The sequence below is a fragment of the Canis lupus genome, chromosome 11 (genome assembly GCF_048164855.1).
Source record: "Canis lupus baileyi chromosome 11, mCanLup2.hap1, whole genome shotgun sequence".
Lineage (NCBI taxonomy): Eukaryota > Metazoa > Chordata > Mammalia > Carnivora > Canidae > Canis > Canis lupus.
In genome coordinates, this window is record NC_132848.1 from 26,658,041 (window position 1) to 26,676,765 (window position 18,725).

Genomic DNA, 18,725 nt, shown 5'->3' on the forward strand with positions numbered 1-18,725 from the left:
GGACGACTTGCAAAGAAACGCATTTCCAATTCCGGCAGAAAGCGGATTGCTCTTATGCCCAGTGCTATAAATGCCTCACATGCTCCAAATCCTGTAACATTGTCCCTCCATCATCATCCCCTGAATAAAACCTCGAGTATGAGGCACTCTGCCTCCCTCATTTTGGATGTCTCACAACCTCCTTGAACACTCAGTTCTAGGTGCTCTGGTGGAGCTTTTTACACAACAGCTCAAATCTGGAGACAGCCCATCACCCTATTAAAGATGAATCTGTGGCTCTTTGGAATTGGGATTTAAGGTTGGAATTGGAACCTAAGAATTGGAATTTAAGGTTTAGTCCAGGTTCTTTCCCTGTGCTATGCGGTGCTCTAATGAATTAGGAATCTAAATGTAAAAAAAAAAAAAAAAAAAAAAAAAAAGAATCTAAATGTAGGGGCGCCTGACTGGCGCAGTCAGAGGATCTTGAGGCACTTGATCTTAGGATCATTGGTTGGAGCTCCACTGAGTGTAGAGATTTTTAAAAAATAAACTGAAAAAAAATAGACAAAAGAAAAAAAAAGAATCTAAATGTAATAAATGGAGGCTGAATATATGTTAAAAATATTTCTAAATTTGAGGTCCACCACATAGATGTGAAAGTCTTTGATTTTTCTTTTCTTTAACTCCTTCTGCCACCAACCCCATATTCATGCTATCAACCAGTATTGTTGGTTCTACAGCCAAAATGTATCCTGAATTCCTCCTCCACTATCACCCTCATGGAAGCCACCAGTCCAGCACAATAGGCCTCAAACAGGTCCCTGTTTGACTTTTCACTTTCTTTAATACAGGTGATCTTTTAAATCATAAGCCAGATCATGTTCATCCCCTTGCTTAAAACCTCCATTAGCTTCCCCCTGCACTTTCAAAAAAATTCAAACATTCCATAAGCCCCTGAATGACCTGGCCCCAGTTTTCTCTTCAACCAGCTGCTGTACTGGGCACCTGGGTGACTCAGTGGTTGAGTGTCTGCCTTTGGCTCAGGTCATGATACCATGGGTCTTGGGATGCAGTCCTGTATCAGGCTCCCCGCAATGAGCCTGCTTCTCCCTCTGCCTGTGTCTCTGCCTCTCGTGTATCTCATGAATAAATAAAATATTAGAAAAAAAAAGAAAAAAAAAAAAGAAAGAAAAAAAAGAACAAACCCTGCTTCTGTGCTACCCTCTCCACCTCTCACTGCATCCATCCACTCACTTCTTGACTGCGAAGCTTGAGTTTGCCTCAACGCCTTTGCACTTGATGCTCTTTGTGGGGCATTCTTTCTGTGGCTTTTCTCAGAGATGGTTCTTCATTTCTCAAATTTCAGTTCAAAGTCACCTCCTCAGAACTTTATTTAGAATAGCTTTTCTTTCCCCTCACTCAGTATCCCTTCACCCAATTTACAGTTCTTTATAATACTTGTTCCTGTCTGAAATTATCTTCTTCACTTGTCTATTTCTTTATTGTCTATCTCGCACCACTGGAATGTAAGCCCCATAAGGGCAGGGACTTTGTCTTGTTCTCTACTCTTTTTCCCGAGCCAAGAACAGAGCCTAGCATCTACTAGGTGCTAAAGAGATAGATAATAAGTCTAAGGATTCCAACCTTCTTAAAGTCAGAGTGCTGGATTAGGTAGCTTGCTCCTCTGACTCTTGTGAACTGTTTGTGGGTTTTTCGTTTTTTGTTTTTTTTGTTTTTGCTTTGTGTGTGTGTGAACTGTTTTGTTTTACCACCAGCAGGGTTCTAGGCCCAGTACCTTCATGAGGAGACTTGGGCTTTCCTTCTCCGGGCTTCACCTTCTTCATCAAGTAAACTGGATTGTTACTTTCATTCAACTTGAAAATTTTCATTATTCCAAATGGAATATGGAATAAACAAGACTCAACATCAAGCATGATAAAGAGTGTAGGTTTTACTTTGTACAGTAGAAATAACAGGGTTGCCTCATTGGGTTTTATAAGAATTAGAAGTAAGAGGGCACCTGGGTGGCTCAGTTGGCTGGGCGTCTGCCTTCGGCACAGGTCATGATCTCAAGGTCCTGGAATCGAGCCCCCGTGTTGAGGTCCCTGCTCAGTGGGGGGTCTGGTTCTCCTTCTCCCTCTGTCCCCCCACACTTGTGTTCTCTCTCTCTCTCAAATGAATAAACAAAATCTTAAAAAAAAAAGAATTAGAAGTAAGAAACGTGCAGTTCCTGCCACATATTGGGCACAGTCAATGGTAGTCATCATCCTATTGGACACTAGAAGGACAGCAACTAGAAGATTAAAACAGCCAAGAAGAATCCCCTTTATGAGTTGCTTGATCTTTTATTAATATTTATAAAAATACAACCATGGGACACCTGGGTGGTACAGTCAGTAGAGCATGCAACTTGACCTTGGGGTCATGAGTTCAAGCTGCATGTTGGGCATAGAGAGTACTTAAAAAAAAAAGTACAACCATAAACCTCACTTGCAGGGAATCTGCTTATATCAAGTCATGCTAATCCTCAAGTATGTATTTACTGCCTGCCAGACAGTACTGGGCTCTGGGGAGACACAGGTGAACATCTCTTGTCCATCCACATGGAGTTCACTGCCTCTGACAGGGAGACATCTGGTTCAGCTGAGAAGTCTACGGCCATACCACCCTGAACGCTCCCGATCTCGTCTGGTTCAGCTGAGAAGGCACTTGGCAGGGTGCTGTGATGGAGTAGGGAAGAGAGCACCTAGAAGGGGATGAGAAGTAGCCAGTTAGGGTAGGAAGGTTGCTGGGGGAAAGGAATTCCAGCGACACAGAGTTAGGGAGGATGGCAAACAGCTCCAGTTAATAGGAGAATGGAAGAATGGGAAACCTTTGAAGGTTTTAAGCAGGATAAGTGAATTGATTTGATTATGCTTTAAAAGATCACACTCTGGCTACAGGGTGAAGAATGGATTGGAGGTGGGTTGAGAGAAGCAGCAGTTAGAGATCTCTTGTAATGATCCGGATGAAGGATAATTGTGGCTTGGACCAGGGCAGACTCAGAGGGCATGCAGAAAAGTAGAATTTTTGAGAAGTGTGTTGAAGGCTGTAATTAATTGTACAGAGTGGGTAGAGTGAGGAATCCAGAATGACTTTGGGAAGACATGTCAAATGGGTAGGTGCTGGGAGCATGTTCTCTAATAGTTAAAAACTGTAGGATGGATGAGGTTGGGTGGCTGAATAGAAGGTATTAAGGATTCTGCTTAGCCTGAGATGCCTGAAGAGGGAAGAGGGAAGAGGCCAAGAAGGCGGTTGGAGGTCATTGGAGGGCTCTGAACCGGAGATCTATACCCTGCATTCTTTGGCATCCTCCCTTTAAGACTGAGTGAGAGTCCCCAAGTTTCACATCCTCATGCATACATATTATCAACAGTTCAAGAAAGTAGAAATTTGAGCTTTCCAGTTTCAGAGCATTTCAGCAAAAGAGTCAGAAGTACCAGACTTTGGGAGAGGGAAAGAAGCAGAGTGAGGACCCCTGGGACAGGAGCCGTTAGCATAAGTTGAAATGACCGTTAATTAGGAATTCAGTTGAAACATCTTACTAAACACAGGTTGCTAAGCAACCGGAACCATGGCCAGTGGCCACCGGAACCATGTGGCCATTCCTTCTGGCACAGAGCTCCTGGGCCTGCATCTCATGCTGTAGCACAGGTATCCTTTTTGGCTGGTATGAGTTGCGCCTTTGTACATGGACTTCGTATACCCCTCTCTTTTCAGGGCCTCCCTTCTGAGAGTCACTCTCACTCTCTCTGTCTCTCTCTCTCTCTCTGGGGTCATTCATCTCTCCTTCTCTATGGGGTCATTCCCAGTAGCAACAGGAATGTGCTTTTGTGTCACCCAAACTATACACATAAATCCCTTGAACCCACCTTCTGTCCCCCTCATTGTGCTATTCCACCCCCAATCTTTTGAAAGACTTGTCTGCACATACTACTTCCACTTCTGCTTCTCCATCTGTCCCCACGCTCCACCAAAACTGCCTTGTCAAGTTCACATACAACTCCTTGGATGTACAGCCACACACCTCTCTTCTCTCAGCAGCATCTGATACAACCCATCATTCCATCCTTCCTGAAATGCTATCCTTTCTTGAGATCCCTTTGGTCTTCCTCCTGCCTCTCTGGCCAGTTGTCTCCCCCTTGCAGGGCTTTCCTCCTCTACCAGAACCCGGAGTATCTGCATTCTCTAGGGTTCTGCCCTAGGCCTGTTTTTTTTCCTCTTTACTTCCCATCATAAGTGAGGTCTTTTATTTTTAGTGCGGTAAATACCATTTATATGCCCCAAATTCACATCCCCAGCCCATGTGTTTGTCAAATCTGAGCTCCAGACCCATATACCCATGTTTATAGATGACAACTGGACATTGCATCATAAACCACAAGACAGAACACTTTATTCCCTTACCCCATACCTATTTCTCTTCTAGTTTCCCCCATTTCAGTACACAGCACTACTAAACCACTAGAACTTCTTCATTCCTCCCTCTCCATCTGTCCTTTCAATCTGTCAGCAAATCCCATTAATTCTCCAAAACCTATGTCAAATATTTTCCCTTCTTTCTGGCCCACTGCCACCACTTAAATCCAGGCCACCATCATCCCTCCCCTGGATTCCACTGAAGCCTCCTAGCTGGTCTCCTCTCTTACCCAATCCCATACACTGGTGGGATTAACTCCCCTGCATCACTGGCTTGCAGGCTGGGTGCTCTTTTCCACCCCCGCCCCCCTTCTGCCTGGCCTTTCCTGCAATTATTTTACAAGACCTTTGGGGGAGGGGACAGGGAGGACGTCACAGTTCCTGCCCTCATAGGGCTTCCGTGCCACTGTGATCTAAAGGAAAGACGCCCAACGCTTTCTGCGGGGCCCGACCTCAGGCCCGCACGGCGCCAACCGCTTTGACGCCGGCCTGCGACCGGTGGTACTGTGGGCAGGCCTCAGTTCGCCTCGTCTGCAGAATGGGCCCACTGAGGGTAGCTCCCGCCGCCCGGCGCTCGGCGGGCCGTGCAGCTGCAGGAGGAGCGGAGAGGCGCTGGTGGCGCCCGCCCCGCCGACTCCCCGCGGAGAGGGGCGCGGCCCGCGGCCACGTGGCCGGGAGCGCGCCCGGGGCCCGAGCGCCAACCGCCGGCAGCCCCGCCCCCCTCCGGCGCGCGGCCGCCCCGCCGCCCCCCGGGCCCTTGCCCGAGCGAGCCGGGCGGGAGCCGGGAGGAGCGGGGCGCGGGCTGCGGGAGGGGGGTCGGGGCGGCCGCGGGCGCGGGGCGGGGGGGCGGGGGGCGAGGCCCCTCCCCCCTTTGTCTCAGGACCTCGGAGGTGCGGGGCCGCGCTCCGCCGGAGCAGGTGGCGCGGCGCTGGCCCTGGCGGCCCCCGAGCGTCCGGGCTTGATTGCAACCCGCGTGCGAGGGGGAAACGGGAGAAAGAGTGACACCGGGCAGGCGGAGGGCAACTGCCATTATTAAGCCCCGGGCTGGCCGGGCGCGGCCACCAGCCCTTCCTCCCCGGTGGCAGCCGAAGCGCGCAGGGCGCCAGCCTGTGTCCTGGGATGTGGAAGACGCAGAGCCGGGATACGAACCCGGACCTTTGGCTCTCGGCCGGGCTGAGGAAAATGAGTATTCGAACCAGGATTTGAAAACCGGGAAGGGTTTGATGAGTGGCAGTGACTAGCGAGCTCTGCCCTCATCGCCCTTAGGAAGACCTTTGATTTTTTTATTTTATTTTTTTATAGGCCACACTTTTCCTCCTCGGTAAAAATGGCTGGACTTAGGAAAACTAATAACTAATATGTAAGTAGTGCTTTGCAGCGCGTAAAGCACTTTCAGTTACGTTGTCATAGATAATGCCTCCCAATTAACTCACCAAGTAAGCTTTTTTATTAGCCTCCCTGGACGGATGAAGAAATTGGGTCCTAGAGAGTTTCTTTAGATGAGGGAGGAGCAGTGACAGAGCGTTACTATTGAATAAATCAGAGGTTTTTTTTTCAGGATAACTCCTTGGATGAACATAAAGCTCAGAAACTTAAACATCCTGTGACCTCATCCACTAGTCTGGAATAATACTTGTGCTGCATCTGCTTGCCCTCCCCAACTACCAACAACTCTATCCCAGCAACCCAAGTCACCATGATGGAGCTATTACTATTATTTTTAATGTTTCTTTCTGGCATGGGCTGGGTTACGGGGAGTCCTTCAGGAGGAGTCAAAACGGAGAGGGAATTGGTTGGGGAGTTGTTTGGATTCTGAAAATTCCAACTGTTTTGGGTTTTCTGAATAACAATTATTTTGAGGGCATTGGCGATAAATAATAATAATTTTGTCCTTCCTATTGGCAGGTCCACCTCCTAGCAAATTATTGGAACGAACGTGAGAAATGTAAGTAGGGATTTCGAAGTATCAGTTAAGGGAATCTAAATTGTTTATTTATGAAATAATGGCAGTTAATTTGGCCAACCATTTCTGTGTGTACAGAGGTAATTGGCAGGTGCTTATCAAATGCCCATTTTCGGAGAACATATTTAATACATGGAGAGAGGTCTACACAGATGGCAGTTTGTCACCACAAGCACTGATGAGTACCCTGAGAGATGCTATTTTTTTAGTCTCCATGGGCCATATGTTTCCTAATGTCTGTGATGTGTGCCAGGTGTTTTCTGGCCTAGATGTTTTCATTTATCCTGTAACCTCCTTTATCCTCACAACAAACTTAAAAGGCAGGAGGCATTCTTAACTTTTTTAGAACTGAGACTTAAGCTTAGGAAGTAAACCAGTCCTGTCGCAGAGTCGACAATTATTTAACAAACATCTTACACTAGGTGCTTTTGAGTATTTTATTGAATCCTCATGACAACTGACCATCCCTTTTGTTCATTTCAGCTGATCACCTTGAAATCAATTAGCAAGCCTTCCAAGAAAATAGCCCATGGCCTCTTAAAGGACAGGAGATAAGCATTTGTAAATCCATGGGGATGTTACACACACCCCCAACCCTTTCTAAATATGATGGGTGTTGTGGGGATACCAACAGTAGCAATTCCTATAATACAATCCTGACATCTCCCAAAGAGTGGTGGAAAGCAAAATATGGGACTTAGATGGCAAACTGAATTTTAAGAGCATTTTCTTCTACCAATGACAGATCTGAAAATGCCATTGGTTTCCTGTTATAGATGCACACATAGTGATTGACGGGACTAACCATCGATCTGACAGTTGGACCAATTAGGTGTTATTTATGAAAAAACATCAGTGGAAATTCTGATAAGGCTATAAGCTAGGCTGTGGGAAGGGGCTGGGTAGGTGAGCAGGCAAGGTTCTGAGTTTGAAGGGCCTTTGGATATTATTCTAAGACATTTGAGTTTTAATCTGTGGGCAGTAGGAGCCACTACAGTGTTTGAAAGGGAAATGATATGATGGGTCTTTGCTTTGGGTGAAATCCTGCAGCGGAGTTGACGAGGGATTGGAGCAGGTGGGACTGGAAATAGGGAGGCCAGGAAAAGAACTATTGCAGTTAGTTAATTGGAATGAATGTGGAAGTGTCCAGTAACTGATAAAAATGCTAACAGCTATTACCCACTGAGCTCATCCTCTGGGGCCAGATTCTGTGCGAGGGGCTCTGCACACATTAACTTATTTACCCTTTGAGATAAACAGTATTATCCCTATTTTACAGGGTAGGAAGCTGTGAAGATGATTTATTCAAGGTCACACAGTGACTAAGCGATAGAGCCAGAGTTCACATCCACATCTGTCTGAATCTAATGCCTTAAGGCTGCAAATCTAAGTCTATATTGCAAACCTAAACACCTGTGACTATCCAGATCTTTGTACAGCAGAACTTGCCATATAAAGTACCAGTCTAGTTGATGTGTAGCTAAGACACATCCCAAACTTGTCCTCTCACCTCCTTCACCTACCACCCCAGATGATTCAACATCAGTTTCTGCCTGCGGTCCTACCATAGACACCTATCTCCCCAGCGTCCTCACTTGCCAACCTAAAACCTATTCTTTACATAATAGCCTGATTGATCTTTTTATTTATTTATTTATTTATTTATTTATTTATTTATTTATTTATTTATTCTAAGATTTTATTTATTTATTCATGAGAGACACAGAGAGAGAGGCAGAGACACAGGCAGAGGGAGAAGCAGGCTCCATGCAGGGAGCCCGATGTGGGACTTGATCCCAGGATGCCAAATCATGCCCTGGGCCGAAGACAGATGCTCAATCGCTGAGCCACCCAGGTGTCTGCTGATTGATCTTTTTAAAATTAAATCAAGGTGGGCGCCTGGGTGGCTCAGTCGGTTAAGTATTCGACTCTTGATTTCAACTCATTCTTGTGGGATAGAGCCCTGTGTCCGGCTCCCTGCTCAGTGCAGGGTCTGATTGAGATTCTTTCTCCCTCTCTCTGTGCCCCTCCCTCTGCTCGTGTTTGCTATCTCAAATAAATACATAAAATCTTAAAAAGTTTATATGTATGTATATATGAATCAAGGGCACCTGGCTGGCTCAGTTGGTAGGACACGTGACTCTTTAAAAAAAAGAAAATTTTGTTTAATCTGTACACACGTGGGACTTGAACTCACAACCTTGAGATCAAGAGTCCCACGCTCCACTGACTGAGCCAGCCCAGTGCCCAAGTGCTCTCTATTCTTTTCCATTGATCTGTGTGTCTATTTTTGTGCCAGTTCCATACTGTTTTAATTACTACAGATTTGTAGTATATCTTGAAACCTGGGATTGTCATACCTCTAGTTTGCACTCTTTCTACAGATTGCTGGTCTATTCAGGGTCTTTTGTAGTTCCATACAAATTTTAGTATTATTTGTTCTAGTTCTGTGAAAAACAACATCCACACTCTTAATTAAGTGGAAGCAGGCACCTTATCTTTCCCACCTCTGCATCCCACCACCTTGGACATAGCATGGCATTTTGTAGGTTTTTAATAAAAATCATGGGATGAAAGATTGTAGTCACAATAGAAATATAACTATATTATTAACAAAAAGTTAGGAATTATCCTTGATTCTGCTCTCTGCCACTCATATTCCATTTGCAAATCCCTATTATCATTATTATTTTTTAAGATTTTATTGAGAGAGAGAGAGAGAGGGCAGCCCTGGTGGCTCAGTGGTTTAGTACCACCTTCAGTCCAGGGTGTGATCCTGGAGACCTGGGATCGAGTCCCACGTCAGGCTCCCTGCATGGAGCCTGCTTCTCCCTCTGCCTGTGTCTCTGCCTCTCTCTCTTTCTGTCTCCTATGAATAAGTAAATAAAATCTTAAAAAAAAAAAAAAAAAGAAAGAAAGAAAGAGCATGAGTCGGGTGAGGGGCAGAGGGAGAAGCAGATTCACCGCTGAGCAGGGAGCCCAATGTAGGGCTTGATCCTGGGACTCTGGGATCAAGACTTGAGCTGAAGGCAGATGTTTAACCAACTGGACCATACAGGTGCCCCCACCACATCTGCAAATCTTGAAGCAGAACTACTTCTCACCACTAAACATATCCCCATATGCCTACTTTTCTGCATTTCCATTACTACTATCCTTCTCCAGTGTTTGATTGGCTTTCACCTAGATGCCATGCCACCTCCAGCTGGTTGCCTAAATCTGTGGCCTCAGGCACCTCTCCTGAATGCTAATTGATATCTGCTGAAGCAAAGAATCAGGTGTGTCATTAGGGCAGAAATGTTTATTTATATTTATTATGTTGAATGAAAATTTGCTAGCTGACCAAGTGTGTTAGTTTGCCAGGCTATTATAACAAAATACCACAGACTGTGTGGCCTAAACAGCAGAAATTAATTTTCTCACAGTTCTGGAGGCCAGAAGTCTACGACTAAAGCATTGGCAGGTTTTCTTTGTTCTAAGCCCTCTCTCATGGGCTTGCAGATGCCACCTTCTTGCTGTGTCCCAATATGGTCTTTCATCTGTGTGTGCACATGTTTGTGTCCTAATCTCTTTTTATAAGGATCCCAGTCATACTGGGTTAGGGCCCACCTACATGACCTCATTTGACCTTAATTATATCTTTAATGGCCCTGTCTCCAAATACAGTCACAGTCTGAGGTATTAGGGTTAGAGTTTTAACATACAAATTTAAAGGAGTTGGGATGCAATTCAGCCCATCACACAAGTGACATCTGTCTGGTACTGCACAAAACTGCTGGCTTGAGGCAATTTCACTGTGAGCTCATATTACATGTCTTTGAATAACATCCTATCTTTGCAAAGCTGAGGTCATGGATGTTGTTGTGATGAAAAGTATTGTGTATAGTTGATGTGGAACAGAAAATGATTCCTAATTCCAAGCTTTGAGAAGGTGTGTGTTGCCAGACAGGCATTAAGTTCTTAGGACATAAATATTTACTGAATTTGTTTGGACTTAACCTACTTAATGAACAGAACTGTTGGGTGTTTCTGTAGACCTAGGGAGTCATGAAACAATTATAGAAACACTAGATGCACCATGAATTGTGAAAAATTGGGAACCTCCTTTACTCCAAACAGGTCTGTGGATCCCAAAAACCAGAAACACCAGGGAAGATTTTAATTATACAGATCTCTTTTCTTTTCTTTTAGATTTTGTTTATTTATTCATGAGAGACACAGAGAGAGAGAGGCAGAGACACAGGCAGAGGGAGAAGCAGGCTCCATGCAGGAAGCCCGACCTGGGACTTGATCCCAGGACTCTGGGATCAGGCCCTGAGCTGAAGGTAGACGCTCAACTGCTAAGCCACTGAGACATCCCAATAATACAGATTTTTCCAGGTCCCACCCCAGACCTATTGAAAAAATATTTGGGAGTTGAACCCTGGGTCAGTTTTGGGGTCTACTGGTCTAACCTAACCCCTCATGAAGGCCTAGAAAGGGAAATCTTTTGCTACAGGTCATACAACAAGTTAGTGAATGAGCTGGGACTGAAATCCAGATTCTAATAGAACCCATCAGATTCTCTTCCTCTTCATGAGCATTTCTCATATCCACACCTGCAAATGTTGTCATGGCCATGTTTAAAAACAGTTATGGCCCTGATCTCAAAGACTGATAGCAATTACATGGACAAACTCATGTGGTTACATCGGTTGCATTTTCTTTTTTATTTTATTATTTTAAAAAGATTTTATTTATTCATGAAAGACACACAGAGAGAGGCAGAGACATAGGCAGAGGGAGAAGCAGGCTTACTGCAGGGAGCCTGATTCGGACTCCATCCCAGGACTCCTGGTATCATGACCTGAGCCAAAGGTAGACACTCAACCACTGAGCCACCCAGGTGTCCTTGCATTTTATTATTTTTTTTAAAGATTATTTATTTTAGAGAGTTAGGGAGGGGCAGAGGGGGAGAGAGAAGGACAAGCAGACTCCATGCTGAGCAGGAATGTGGGGCTCAATCCCAGGACCCTGAGATCATGACCTGAGCAAAAAACAAGAGTCACCACCCAGGTGCCCCACATCAGTTGCATTTTTTTAAAAAGATTTTATTTATTTATTTATTCATGAGAGACACAGAGAGAGAGAGACAGAGACACAGGCAGAGGGAGAAGCAGGCTCCATGCAGAGAGCCCTATGTGAGACTGGATCCCGGGTCTCCAGGATCATACCCTGGGCTGAAGGCGGCGCTAAACCCCTGAGCCAGCAGGGCTCCCCTCAGTTGCATTTTAAAAATGTATATCATGTAAGATCTATGTGAGGAAAACCATGAAACGCTGATGAAGATTTTTTTTTTATTCAAAGATTTTATTTATTTGAGAGAGATTGAGAGAGAGCACAAGCAGAGGGATGAGCAGAGGGAGAAATAGACTCCCCACTGAGCAGAGCCCGACCTGGAGCTAGATCCTAGGACCCCAGCCAAAGGCAGACACTTAACCAGCTGAGCCACCCAGGCACCCCCTGATGAAAGATATTAAAGAAGAATGAAGTAAATGGAGAGATGTTTCATGTTTTTGGATAGGGAAACTCAAGATTGTCAAGATGTCCATTCTTTTCAACTTGGTCTATAGATTCAGTCCAGTCCCAGTCAAATCCCACAATTCTATTGTAGATGTTGACAGAGTTTGTATGTAGAAGCAAAAAGAATAGCCAACTCCATATTGAAGAAGAATGAAGTGAGAGTGATGTAGGCAGGCTAGGTATGAGGATCCAGAGGGAATCTCACAGGACCGGCCAAGAGGGTCCCTGGGTGCATGGAGAAGAAATCAAATGCAAGCCAGCAGGAGGTGAGAGGCGAATTTATTGAAGATATAGAGGGCGTGCAGGTATAGACAGAGTGTCTGGAAAACTCAAAGGAAAGGAGAGAGAGTCATCTTTGCTCAGGGTCTAGGGTTTTTACTGAGGATTGTAGTCTGGTGTATGTGCCCTCTTATGCAACCAGGAACTAGTTGGAGCCAGGGTGTCTTGGTGTCGATGTTTAGCACCTGTGGTCTGGAATACACATATGATGTGTCATTCTCACTTGGTCTTTCCTTAGATGTTGTCTATTTTTTTAAAAGATTTTTATTTTTTATTTATTTTGCGGGGGGCAGCACAAGGAGGGGAGTGGAGCAGAGGGAGAAGCAGACTACCTACTGAACAGGGAGCCTGAAGTGGGCTGCGATCCCAGGACCTTGATATCATGACCTGAGCTGAAGACGGACACTTAACTGACTGAGCCACCCAGGTGCCCCTGATATTGTCTATTCTAGAGAAATCATCAACTTCTTGTCCTTTACAAGGAGGATATACACTGTTTAGATTATGAGGCTCCTGTAAAAGTAGGGGTGCAAGTCCTGGGAAGAAGCAGGAAAAGGAGCAAAAAGCAGATTTCTCTGAAGTTTTTCATTTTCCCTATCTCAAGTGGATTGACACTACCCAACTTCAGGACTCCTATAAAGCTACAATAATCAAGCCAGTGTGGTATTTGTGAAGAATAGATAAATACGTCAATGGAGCAGAATAGAGTCCCAGAAATAGACTCACATAAAAACAGCCAACTCCTTGACCAAGGAGAAAAGGTAATACAATGGAGCAAAGAGTCTTTTCAACAAATGGTGCTGGAACAACTGGGTATCTATATGCAAAAAAATAAATCCAGACCTAAATGTAAAATGCAAAACTGTGAATCCCCTAGGAGATAACAGGGGAAAATCTGGATGATCATGGAGATGGTGATGATGTTTTAGGTACAACAAAGTCATGATCCATGAAAGAACCAATAAACTAGACTTCATTAAAGTTAAAAACTTTTGCTCTGCAAAGGACATTGTCAAGAGAATGAAAAGCCAGACTGGGTGAAAATATTTGCAGAAGACATACCTGATAAAGGACTGTTATCCGCAATATATAAAGTACTCTCTCTTTCTCTCTTTTTATTTTTTTATTTTTTTCTCTTTAAAAAAAATTATTTATTCATGAGACAGAGAGGCAGAGACATAAACAGACTCCCTGCGGGGAGCCCGATGCAGGATTTGATCCTGAGACCCCAGAATCACACCTTGAGCTGGAGGCAGATGCTCAACCACTAAGCCACCCAGGCATCCCTATACAAAGAACTCTTAAAATGCAATGATAAGAAAACAACCTGATTAACAAATAAGCCAAAGATTTTAACAGACACAGAACAGAAGGCAGATGAACATATGAAAAGATGCCCTACATCATGTAACACCAATGAAATGCAAGTTAAAAGAACAGTGAGATTCCACTATACACCTATTAGAAACCCCCAAATCTAGAATACTGACAACAGCAAATGGTGGCAAGGATATAGAGCAATAGGAACTTTCATTCACTCCTGGTGGTGATGCAAAAATGGTACAGCTACTTTGGAAGACAGATTGATGGTTTCTCACAAAACTAACCATAATCTAACCATACCATCCAGTAAACATCTTCGCGTTTACTCAAAGGAGTTGAAAACTTATGGCCAGACGAAAACCTGCATATGGAGGGTTATAGCAGTTGCCAAAACTTGGAAGCAACCAAAGTCCTTCAGGAGGTGAATAGATAAATAACCCGTGATACATCCAGACGATGGGATATTGTTCACCGCCAAAAAGAAATGAGCTCCCAAGCCATGAAAAGACACGGAGGAACTTTAAATGCATATAACTAAGTGAAATAAGTCAGTTGGAAAGACTACAGGCTATATGATTCTACTTATGTGACATCTGGAAAAGGCAAAACCACGGAGTTAATAAAAAGACGAGTGGTTGCCAGACGTTTGAGGAGGGAGAGCTGAAAAGGGCACAGGATTTTTAGGGCAGAAAATATTCTGTGTGATGCTGTAATGGTGGATACATGTCACACATTTGTTTAACCCCATAGAATGTACAACACCAAGAGTGAACCCTAATGTAAACTATGGACTCTGGATGATAATAATGGTGTCAATATAGGTTCATCAGTTGTAACAAACGTACTGCTCCATTGGGGCTCGTTGACAGTGGGGGAGGCAGTGCATGTATGGGCTGGGGCAAATGTATAGGAGGGCGGGCAAAGGGTGTGTAGGAAATCTCTGTACTTTCCACTCAATTTAGCATTGAACCTAAAAGCACTCTAAAAATTAAAAGTCTAATAAAAGAATTTATAGATCCTTTTTTGGCTTGTAGATGTGACGATTGGGAGCTCATGCTATTATTGTGTGAGATGTACTATCCTCAAACCTTATGACACTGTCACATTTGATGTGGAAAAAATCTAGAAGTGAATAAACAAGTTTATGTATCACTATTAGTAGTGCTACCCATTTAGTGAAGTAAAGAGAGTTGTGGAAATTATACAACTCTTAAGTAATAAAAAAATATATATATATTTTAAGATTTTATTTATTTATTCATGAGAGACACAGAGAGAGAGGCAGAGACATAGGCAGAGGGAGAAGCAGGCTCCATGAAGGGAGCCTGACGTGGGACTTGATCCTGGGTCTCCAGGATCAGGCCCTGGGCTGAAGGCAGCGCTAAACCGCTGAACCACCAGGGCTGCCCTAGTAATCAAAAATATTTTAATGAGTATTTACCATGTACCTATTGAAAGGCATGGGGTGGGGGCTGGGGTGTGTGTGTGTGTGTGCCTGGGTGGCTCATTTGGTTAAGCATCTGCCTTTGGCTTGGGTCATGATCCCACGGGCGGAGGATGGAGTTGTGCGTCAGGTTCCTTGCTTGGTGGGGAGTCAGTTCCTCTCACTCCTTTTACCCCTTATCCCTTGTCTGTGTGCTCTCTCTCTCTCAAATGGATAAATAAGATCTTAAAAAAAAAAAAAAAAAAAAAGACATGGGACAGTACAAGAGAAATATAAAATGTTGTTCCTGGGGTGCAAAGCTAAAAGTCTGGTTCTTTGGCCTGAGTTATGATAAATCAGTAATGCAAATGGGCTTTAACTGCCCCCCTCCCCCGCCGTACTCTGTTGTTCCAACTCTGTAGCTATAATTCAAAGGCAGAGTCAGATCGATACTCAACCAACTGAGCTACCCAGGTGCCCCAAAAGTGTCCACTGTTAATGGCACATTCTCTAGCAGATGTGTAATATCTTGTTTGCCTCAAGTGACAGAAGGAATATATCCAAAATCTCTGTAAACTATAATGCTTTACAGTGATAGATTATTGTTGTTTTGTGAGATGGACAACTTAGTTCCAGTACCTGTTGAAAGTATACAGTGAAACAAAAAGATGGTGTAGAATTTTTTTTTAAAGATTTATTTATTTATTCACGATAGACATAGAGAGAGAAAGAGGCAGAGACGCAGGCAGAGGGAGAAGCAGGCTCCATGCCGGGAGTCCGACATGGGACTCGATCCTGGGACTCCAGGATCCCGCCCTGGGCCAAAGGCAGGCGCCAAACCGCTGAGCCACCCAGGGATCCCGATGGTGTAGAATTTGAACAAGGATTAGAATGGAGCCCCTGAGTATTTTCTCTTCTGGTCACGAGAATTCTACTGTCAGATTCGAGGAGCCGGTTGGGAGGCTTCAAAACTCAGTGGGAAGAACAGAGATGACAGTGTTTTTGGAACCTGGGACCCAAGTCCTAAAGGAATTAGGACTGTGACACCCAGAGAAGATGAGGTGTCTTTATTCATGGAGAAGAGAAAGCTAAGGGCTGTCTCATGTTGAAACAGGTCTGGGGGTGCCCCTGGGTGGCTCAGCGGTTGAGGTCCTCGTGAGGATTTGGGCTTTCACCCCGAGTGAGATGGAGCCACATGGGTGTTTAGCAGAGGAACAATAAGATCTGTCTTCTGGGGATCCCTGGGTGGCTCAGCGGTTTAGCGCCTGCCTTTGGCCCAGGGCGCGATCCTGGAGACCCGGGATCGAATCCCACGTCGGGCTCCTGGTGCATGGAGCCTGCTTCTCCCTCTGCCTGTGTCTCTGCCTCTCTCTCTCTCTCTCTCTGTGACTATCATAAATTAAAAAAAAAAAAAAAAAAAGATCTGTCTTCTGCTCTGCTGTATTGGGAATGATCTGGGAGTGGTGAGGGGGCAGTGTCGGGGTAGGAAGACCTGGTAAGAGGCTCTGGCAAAGTTGGGCAGGATCGAGTGAGACCAGAGTAATCAGGTGAATTGGTAGGAGAATCTGATTCTGGAAAGGCTGGGAAGCCAGCATGAACTCCCGAGGGACTGGTACAGGGCAGTGACAGCGGGCCCTGCAATATTTGCCGTCTTATGTGCTTGATGACTGTGTTGTTTAGCTTGAGTTGGACAGATGTGGTTGCCATCAAGTGGTTGGGAGAAGTAAAGGATCACGTCAAAGGCCATTCTTTCCTTCAGAGTCTTTCCTGAGCACCTAATATGTGTTAGGCACACAATGACAAGGCAAGCTAAGGTCATTATATACATGGACTAACCATTCTAGTCAGTATAATTAGTAACCATGTAAACAATATCAACCAGGGATGAGGGCTAGGAGGAAAATAAGGTGGAGTATCGTGATGGCGTCTTGGGTTGCTCAACTTTAGGGGCTGGAAGAACCCTCTGTAGAGTGACATTTGCCCTGATGCCATTTATTCCTAGATATCAAATAATTGCCCTTAGAATGATCTAGACTATCAGAGTCATGACGTGTCATGGAATTGCTTGAATTCATCACAAGATCATTTATCTATCTATCTATCTATCTATCTATCTATTTATTTTTAAAGATTTTATTTATTTATTCATGAGAGACACACAGAGAGAGAGGCAGAGACACAGAGGGAGAAGCAGGCTACATGCAGGGAGCCCGACGTGGGACTCGATCCAGGGTCTCCAAGATCACAGCCTGAGCTGAAGGCAGGCGCCAAACCCCTGAGCCACCCGGGCTGCCCACAAGATCTTTTAAACCACAGCCAAATGAAACACTGCATGAAAACCAAGACTATTGTTGAGAATCTTGTCCACTATGAGGCTCAGTCAGTGAATTTTCTCTCATATCCCAGTTCCAAAAATTATGAAAACACTGAACTGATTTTTTTCTGATCTTTTGGCTGCAATCATGTAAGCAGTTGTTTTCCGTTCTTTGCTTCTGTTGCTAACAAGGTAGAAGTCAAATCGATAACCCTTCCTCTTGCAAGTGTGTAGTACTGATGGCATACATTTTGTATACTAGCTAAATCCCTGTTTCAACTTTATTTTACTTATTCATTCATTCATTTCATTTTTATTATTTATTTATTATTTTTCAGTGTGGGGCTTGAACTCATGACCCCAAGATCAAGCTACACACCTACCAACTAAGCTAGACAGACACCCCTTATTCATTCATTCATTCATTCATTCATTCGTTTTTTTTTTCATTCATTTGTTTTTTAAAAAGATTTTATTTATTTATTCATGAGAGACACAGAGAGAGAGAGGCAGAGACAGGCAGAGGGAGAAGCAGGCTCCCTGTGGGGAGCCCGATACAGGACTCGATCCCAGGACCTTGGGATCACGAACTGAACGAACCACCCAGGTGTCCCTTATTCATTTATTTTTAGTAAGCTGTAGGCCCAGCCTGGGGCTTGAACTCATGACCGTGAGAGCAAGAGCCACACACTCTATCAACTAAGCAAGCCAGGCATCCCTGTTTTAACTGACTTTTAAAAAATTTTGAGGTTATAATTTATATATAATACTTCTACTTCACACTCCACAGGCAACCATCATAATGATTTCTGTATACCTGTTCTTATACCTGTTTTCTGTATACCTTTCTTTACCTGTTCTAGAATTTTTTTTTTAAGATTTATTTATTTATTCATGAGAGACACAGACTGAGAGAGAGAGGCAGTGACATAGGCAGAGGGAGAAGCAGGCTCCTCACAGGGATCCTGATGCAGGACTCGATCCCAGATGCCGGAATCACAACCTGAGCCGAAGGCAGGCGCCCAACCACTGAGCCACCCAGGCGTCCCTGTTCTAGAATTTTATGTACACAGAATCACGATGTACTCTTTTGTGTTTTCTTTCATACAGATGAATGTTTTTCAGATTTAGCCATTTCATGCATGTATCAACAGTTAATTCATTTTATTGTGTAGTATTTCATTGTATCAATTTGTTAATCCATTCGGCTGTTAATGGACAATTGAATTGTTTCCAGGTTTGGCTACTATGAATAATACTGTTTGTGAACATTGTTTCTTCATTTTCTTTCTTTCCTTTTCTTTCTTTCTTTCTTTCTTTCTTTCTTTCTTTCTTTCTTTCTTTCTTTCTTTCTTCCTTCCTTCCTTCCTTCCTTCCTTCCTTCCTTCCTTCCTTCCTTCCTTCCTTCCTTTCTCTTTCTTTCT

General features: G+C 44.2%; 2 long non-coding RNA genes and 1 pseudogene across 12 annotated transcripts in view; 2 read left to right on the forward strand and 1 right to left on the reverse strand.

Annotated features, from left to right (window-relative positions):
- Positions 1-2,299: 2,299 nt before the first annotated feature.
- On the reverse strand, positions 2,300-4,883 carry LOC140642773 (uncharacterized). Its single transcript, XR_012039178.1, has 2 exons — positions 4,668-4,883; positions 2,300-2,725 (listed from the first exon to the last, which is right to left on the reverse strand). It is a non-coding gene; the product is annotated as an uncharacterized lncRNA (long non-coding RNA).
- The window catches only part of LOC140642772 (uncharacterized), an 80,000-nt gene continuing 64,853 nt past the window's right edge, over positions 3,579-18,725 (forward strand). For 2 of the 11 annotated variants that reach the window (XR_012039175.1, XR_012039172.1), the window contains exons 1-2: positions 5,294-5,797; positions 6,343-6,382. This is a non-coding gene — a long non-coding RNA (uncharacterized lncRNA). Of the gene's footprint in view, positions 3,673-5,279; positions 5,798-6,342; positions 6,383-6,883; positions 6,962-18,725 lie in introns of those variants that run through there. The other 9 variants (XR_012039177.1, XR_012039173.1, XR_012039169.1 and 6 more) reach the window with 9 other exon arrangements.
- On the forward strand, positions 14,580-14,676 carry LOC140600548 (small nucleolar RNA U13; annotated as a pseudogene).